This window comes from Hemitrygon akajei, unplaced genomic scaffold (assembly GCF_048418815.1).
Source record: "Hemitrygon akajei unplaced genomic scaffold, sHemAka1.3 Scf000036, whole genome shotgun sequence".
Lineage (NCBI taxonomy): Eukaryota > Metazoa > Chordata > Chondrichthyes > Myliobatiformes > Dasyatidae > Hemitrygon > Hemitrygon akajei.
In genome coordinates, this window is record NW_027331922.1 from 3674420 (window position 1) to 3682555 (window position 8136).

The window sequence follows — 8136 nt, forward strand, 5'->3', positions numbered from 1 at the left end:
TTCCCCTCCTAATCCTTTTTTTCTATGTTTCTGCGCATCACACAGCTTGTTCTCCATCTCCCCCTTGTGCTCCCCTCCCACTTTCTTTCTCCCTAGGCCTCCTGTCCAATGATACTTTCCCTTCTCCAGCTCTGTGTCACTTTTGTCAATCACCTTTCTGACTCTCAGCTTCACTCCACACCCTCCGGTCTTCTCCTATTATTTCGATTCCCCCCCCCACCCCATACTTTCAAATTTCTTACTATCTTTCCTTTAAGTTATTCCTGACGAAGGGTCTCGGCCCGAAACGTCGACAGTGCTTCTCCCTATAGCAGCCTATAGTCCGAGGACTATGAGAGTATCTCCGAAAAGGAGATGAACAGGAACTGGTGCCAATATCGTCTAAATGTCAATGAGTTGCATTGGAACGTTGAATCCAGGATAACCGCAATTCCCTTCGGGTCGTCTGCCAGACCACCTGTCTCAAGAATGCTCACACCCTCAGCAAAATCCACTCCATCCCCGAAAGCAAGTTATTCTGCCAACTGTTGACCAGCAGGAAAGGTGAGATAAAATGCCCCATAAATTCCCCATTCCCCCGCACCTCATGTTTAAGGAGACAGGAGAGAGAGAGAGAGAGAGAGAGAGAGAGAGAGGAGAGAGAGAGAGAGAGAGAGAGAGAGAGAGAGAGAGAGAGAGAGAGAGAGAGAGAGAGAGAGAGATAGAGAGCATTCACTACACCCATCATCGTCTCCGGGATACACACCATCTGCTAAACGTTCCCCATCTACGTCGCCTCTCGCTCCCTCCTCCCTCCCTGTGTCACAGGCAATTGTGGGGAGTATAAGGGACTGATGACGTCTAGTATTCCACCTCGCCCCTTCCACTGGATATCTTCACCAGGATCTGAGCTTCTCCACAGCTCTGTATGCACAGGCCGGTCGTGTGGTTCCAACCCACTTGCTTCAGTATCTGCAATCTTAACACCCTTTCCCTCCACTCTTCGCTGCTCCTCTTCCTTGCTCTTCCTGCAGCACATGAACCATCACACACACACACACACACACACACAGACACACACAAAAACACAAACACACACACAAACACACTCACACACACACACACACACACACACACACACACACACACACACACACACACACACACACACACACACACACACACACACACACACACCATCTCCGAGAGACACACCCAATTCCAGGCTCGAACGCCGAAAGGCTGGGTATTGGTCAGTGGGGAGAACTGAAGAGGCAGAGGGTCGTGCCGTTTTTCTGACTGCATTAGAGTGCGCTCTGATGCTGCCGGAGCTACTGTACATCTCCGACCCCATGTCTGCGTAGACACCACCCCCTGTAGTGCCCACTATATCACGATATCAATCCGTCTTCTACCCCGCACACATATACAATCACACATTTCGGATACGTGTGTGTGTGTGTGTGTGTGTGTGTGTGTGTGTGTGTGTGTGTGTGTGTGTGTGTGTGTTGTGATAGTTGCTGACAGCGGTTTCGTGGCTCTGTTTAATGTTCTGTGGCTCAGAGGTGAATGTGAGCGAGAGCAGAGGCGTGCTGTCGTAACAGGGAATTCGTTAATATGGGTAACAAACGGAGACTCTGTGGAGAGAACGGGAGTCCTGGATGGTATGTTGCTCGGACCCATGTTCTGAGTTGCGTATTTTTCATAGAAACATAGAAAACCTACAGCACAATACAGGCTCTTAGGCCAGAAAGTTCTGCCGTACATATCCCTACCTTAGAAATTTCTTGGCTTACCTATAGCCCTTCACACAGTTCTATGTACCTATCTAAAAATCTCTAAAAATACCCTATTGTATCCGCCTCTACCGCCATTTCGGCAGCCATTTCCAGGCACTCACCACCCTCTGAGTAAAAAACTTACCCCTGACATCTCCTCTGTACCTACTCCCCAGCACCTTAAACCTGTATCCTCTTGTGGCAAATATTTTAGCCCTGGGGAAAAGCCTCTGACTATCCACACGATCAATGCCTCTCATCATCTTTCTCAACTCTGTTAATCACCTCTCATCTTCCGTCGCTCCAAGGAGAAAAAGCCGAGTTCACTCAACCTATTATCATAAGGCAAGCTCCCCAATCGAGGGAACATCCCTGTAAATCTTCTCTGCACCCTTTCTATGGCTTCCACATCCTTCCCGTAGTGAGGCGACCAGTACTGAGCACAGTACTCCAAGTGGGGTCTGGTCAGGGGCATATTTAGCTGCAACATTACCTCTCACCTCTAATTTGTATTCCAAGACTGATGAAGGCAAATACAGCGTAGGCCTTTTTAACCACTGAGTCAACCAGCGCAGCTGCTTTGAGCGTCCTCTGGACTCCGAACCCAAGATCTCCATGATCCTCCACAGTGTCAAAATTCTTACCATTAATCCTATATTCTGCCATATTATTGACCTACCAAACCGAACTACTTCACACGCATCTGGGTTGAGCTCCATCAGCTAAATCTCAGGCAGGTTTTGCATCCTGTCAATGCCCGGCTTTAACTCTGACAGAACTCTACACTATCCACAACAACTCCAACCTTTATGTCATCATGAAACATACTAACCAATCCCTACATTTCCTCATCCAGGTCAATTATAAAAATCACGAAGATTGAAGGTCTGAGAACACATACCCGAGACACCCCACTGGACACCACAGTTTGCCCTCTGTGGACAAGCAAGTTCTGAATCCACACGGGAATATCCCTATGTATCTCAAGCCTCTTTACTTCCTCAATACGCTATGCATGGGGTACCTTATCAAATGTCATCCTGAAACCAATATACATCACCTCTACTGTTTTTCCTTCATCAACGTGTTTAGTCACATTCTCAAAAAGTTCAATCAGGCTCGTACAGCGCAACGTGCCGTTGGCAAACCCATTCTGACTATTCCTTATCAATCATATCTCTTAAAAAGTTCATAAATACTGCCTCTCAGGATCTTCTCCATCAGCTTGCCAAACAGTGAGTTAAGACTCACTGTTCTGTATTTTCCTGAGATATGTCTCCTCCCTTTCTTGAATAAAGGAACAGCTTCCGCAACCTTCCAATCCTACAGAACATCTCCCATCCCCAATGATTATTCAAAGATCATCGCCAGAGGCTGAGCAATCTCCTCCCTCGCCTACCATGGTAGCCTGGGGTACAACTCATCCGGTCCCGGCGACATATCCAACTTGAAATTTTCTAAAGCTCCAGCACATCCTCTTTGTTAATATCTATATGCTCAAGGTTTTCAGTCTGCTGCAAGTTATCACTGCTATCACCAAGATCATTTTACATTGCGAATACTGAAGCAAAGTATTCATTAAGTACCTCTGCTATTTCCTTTGTTTCCAGACATGCTTTCCCACTGTCACACTTGATGGGTCCAATTTTTTCACGTCTTATCCTCTTGCTGTTCACATACTTGTAGAATACCTTGCGGTTTTCCTTAATCCTGCCCACCAAGGCCTTCACATGGCCTCTTCTGGCTCTCCTAATTTCCCTCTTAATCTCCTTCCTATACGCATTATAACTTCTGGATATGTGACATTATCTAGGTCTATGAAACCTTCGTAAGCTTTTCTTTTCTTTTTGACAGGGATTTGTCACTCTCTGATCACTTCCGACCGATACTAGAAGACACTTTGGAAACAATATCAGGAGATGAACAGGAACCGATGCCAATATCGACTAATTGTCCATGAGCTGCATTCGAACGCTGAATCCAGGATAACCGTGAATTCATTTTTGGTCCTCTGTCACATCACCTGTCTGAAGAATGCTTACAACCTCGACAAAATCCTCTATCCCCGAAAGCTAATATTTCTGCCAGCTGTTGACCAGCAGGAAAGGTGAGGTAAAATCCCCCATCCCCCGCTCTTAATATTAACGAAGGAGAGAGAGATTCGGAGATTCGGTGTCTGATCCCGGGACTTTGTCATGGGACGGTGTGGAGGGAGATGCACTCTGTGTCTGACCCCGGGAGACTGTACTGGTATGGCGTGGAGGGAGTTTCATTCTGTGTCGTACCCCGGCCTTATGTGATGGGACTGTGTGGAGGGAGATTCATTCTGTGCCTGACCCCAGTCTTATTTGTTCTATGGAATATTGTTCTGTGTCTTCTCTATCTTACTCGTTCACTCTACGCCCACACGCACACTCTGTATCTACCCCTTACCCTCTATGTTTCTAGCTCTCTCTCTCTCTATCTCTCTCTTTCTACGCTGTCTCTCTTTTCTTTTGCTCTACCGCCTCTATTTGACTCACTCTCTCTACACCCTCTCACATCCTGTACGTTCCCTACGCCCATCTCCGTCTCCGAGATGCACTCGATCTGCTAAACGCTCCCCATCTACGTCGGCCCCCGCTCCCCACGTCCTCACTCTCTGTGTCACAGACAACTGTGGGGAGTATAAGGGACCGATGACGTCTAGTATTACACCTCCCCGCTTCCATAGGATATCTATCACCAGGATCTGAGCTGCTCCACAGCTCTGTTTGCACAGGCCGGTCGTGTGGTCACACCACTTGCTTCAGTATCTGCAATCTTAACACCCTTTCTCTCGCCTCTTCTCTGCTCCCATTCCTCGCTACATATAGCATGTAGCATGTATAGGCAACCAAGAGGAAATAGGTTGCTTGAGAAGTATAAAAAATACTTCAAGAGTAAGAAATAAATCAAGAGGGCTGAAGGAAGAGATAAGGTTGATTTGGCAGTCAGGGTGAAGGATAATCCTCAGAGCCTCAATGTTTATGTTAAGAGCAAAAGGATAGTGCGGGATAAAATTGGTCCTCTTCAAGATCAGAGTATTCGGCTATGTATGGATACAAAAGAAATGGGAGAGATATTAAATGGGTTTTTTGCATCTGTATTTACTAAGGAACCTGAAATGGAGTCTACGGAAACAAGGCAAACAAGTAGGGAGGTCATGGAAATTATACAGATTAAAGAGGAGAAGGTGTTTGCTGTCTTGAGGCAAATCAGAGTAGATAAATCCCTAGGACCTGACAGGGTATTCCCTCGGAATTTGAAGGACACTAAATTGCAGGGGTCCTGGCAGAAATAATTAAAATGTCGGTACCGACGGGTCAGGTGCGGGAGGATTGGAAGTTAGCTCATGTAGTTGTGTTGTTTAAAAATGCTCAAAAAGTAAGACGGGAAAACGTAGGCCGGTAAATTTGACATCGATAGTAGGTAAATTATTGGAAGAATACTAATAGATAGGATATACACGTATTTGGATAAAAAGGGATTTATTAGAAAATGTCAGCATGGCCTGATGCGTGGTAGGTCATTTTTAACCAATCTATTAGAGTTTTTCGAGGAAGTTACCAGGAAAGTGGATGTAGGGAAGGCAGTGGATGTTGTAGACATGGACTTCAGTAAGGTCTTTAACAAGGTCCCGCATGGGAGGTTAGTTAGGAAGATGCATTCGCTAGGTATACATGGAGAGGTAGTAAATTGGATTAGACATTGGCTGAATCGGAGAAGCCAGAGAATGGTAGTGGAGGTTTGCTTCTCTGAGTGGAGGCCTGTGACTAGTCGTGTGTCACAGGGATCAGTTCTGGGTCCATCGTTATTTGTCATCTATATCAGTGATCTGGATGATAAAGTGGCAAATTGGATCAGCAATTTTGCTGATGATGCAAAGATTGGAAGTGTAGTGGACAGTGAGGAAGGTTTTCAAAGCTTGCCGAGGGATTTGGGCCAGTTGGAGGAATTGGCTGAAAAGTGGCAGATGGAGTTTAATGCGCACAGGTGTGAGGTATTGCACTTTGGAAGGTTAAACCAAGGTAGAAAATACAAGGTAAATGGTAGGACACTGAGGAGTGCAGTAGAACAGAGGGGTCTGTGAGTAGAGATACATAATTCCCTAGAAGTAGCGTCACAAGTAGATAGGGCCGTAAAGAGAGATTTTGGTACATTGGCCTTTATAAATCAAAGCACTGAGTATAAGAGTTGGACTGTAAAGGTGAGGTTGTGTAATATATTGGTGAGACCAAATTTGGTGTCTTCTGTGCAGTTGTGGTCACCGAATTAGAGGAAGGATATCAATAAGGTTGAAAGAGTGCAGAGAAGGTTCACAAGCATGTTGCCGGGACTTGAGAAAGTGAATTACAGAGAAAGGTTCAATAGGTTAAGACTTTATTCCCTGGAGCATAGGAGAATAAGGTGTGGGTTGATAGCGGTGTATAAAATTATGATGGGTGTAGATAGAGAATGCAAGCAGGCTTTTTCCACTGAGGCCAGGGGAGGAAAACATGGGTTAAGGGTGAAGGGGGAGAAGTTTAAAAGAAACATTGGGGGTCTTCTTCACGCAGAGAGTGTTGTGAGTGTGGAATGAGCTGCCAGATGAAGTGGTGAATCCGGGTTCACTTTTGACATTTAAGAAAAACTGGGACAGGTATATGGATGAGAGGGGTTTGCAGGGATATGCCTCAAGTCAGTGGGACTAGGCAGGAAAATGTGTCGGCATAGCAAAGAAGGGCCGAAAGGCCTGTTTCTGAACTGTAACGTTCTATGGTTCTATGGTTCTATGGAAATGAGATACTAAAGCATGTCTCACTAGAATATAGAACAGAGAAAGCTACAGCCCTCCAGCCCACCATGTTGTGCCTATTCTAGAAACTGCCTAGAACTTCCATAGCGCATAGCCCTCTATTTTCCTAAGCTCCATGTATTAAGAGGCACTTAAATGGCCCTATTGTACCTGCTTCACCACCGTCGACGGCAGTGCATTCCTCGCACACACCCGACATATCACATGGAAACATAGAAAATAGGTACAGGAGTAGGCCATTCGGCCCTTCGAGCCTGCACCGCCATTCCGAATGATCATGGCTGATCATCCAACTCAGAACCCTGTACCTGCTTTCTCTCCAATCTCCCGATCCCTTTAGCCAAATGGGCCATATCTAACTTCCTCTTAAATATATCCTATGACTGGACTGCCAACACAGATGCCCTGTGCAGGAAGGCACAGAGTCGACTGTACTTCCTTAGAAGGTTGGCGTCATTCAATGTCTGTAGTGAGATGCTGAAGATGTTCTATAGGTCAGTTGTGGAGAGCGCCCTCTTCTTTGTGGTGGCGTGTTGGGGAGGAAGCATTAAGAAGAGGGACGCCTCACGTCTTAATAAGCTGGTAAGGAAGGCGGGCTCTGTCGTGGGCAAAGTACTGAAGAGTTTAACATCGGTAGCTGAGCGAAGGGCGCTGAGTAGGCTACGGTCAATTATGGAAAACTCTGAACATCCTCTACATAGCACCATCCAGAGACAGAGAAGCAGTTTCAGCGACAGGTTACTATCGATGCAATGCTCCTCAGACAGGATGAAGAGGTCAATACTCCCCAATGCCATTAGGCTTTACAATTCAACCGCCAGGACTTAAGAACTTTTTAAAAAGCTATTATTAATGCTTTTTGAGATAGTGAATTAGATGCATATCATATTTTTTACTGAGTTAAGTATTGTATGTAATTAGTTTCTACAACAAGTGTATGGGACATTGGAAAAAAGGTTGAATTTCCCCCTGGGGATGAATAAAGTATCTATCTATCTATCTATCTATCTATCTATCTATCTATCTATCTATCTATCTATCTATCTATCTATCTATCTATCTATCTATCTATCTATCTATCTATCTATCTATCTATCTATCTAACTATGAACCGGCCTCAACTGTTTCCTATGGCAGAGAATTCTACAGATTCACCACTCTCTGTGTGAAGAAGTTATTTCCTCATTTCGGTCCTAAAAGGCTTCCCCTTTATCCTTAAACTGTGACTCCTCGTTCTGGACTTCCCCAACATCGGAAACAATCTTCCTGCATCTAGCCTGTCCAATCACTTTAGAATTCTATACGTTTCATTAAGATCCTCACTCAGTCTTCTAAATTCCAGTGAGTATAAGCCCAGTCGATCCAGACATTCTTCATATGAAAGTCCTGCCATCCCAGGAATCAATCTGGTGAACCTTCTCTGTACTCCCTCTATGGCACGAATGTCTTTCCTCAGATTAGGGGACCAAAACTGCGCACGATATTCTAGGTGCGGTCTCACCAAGGCCTTGTACAACTGCATTAGAACCTCTCTGCTCTTGTTGTTGCTATGAATGCCAACAT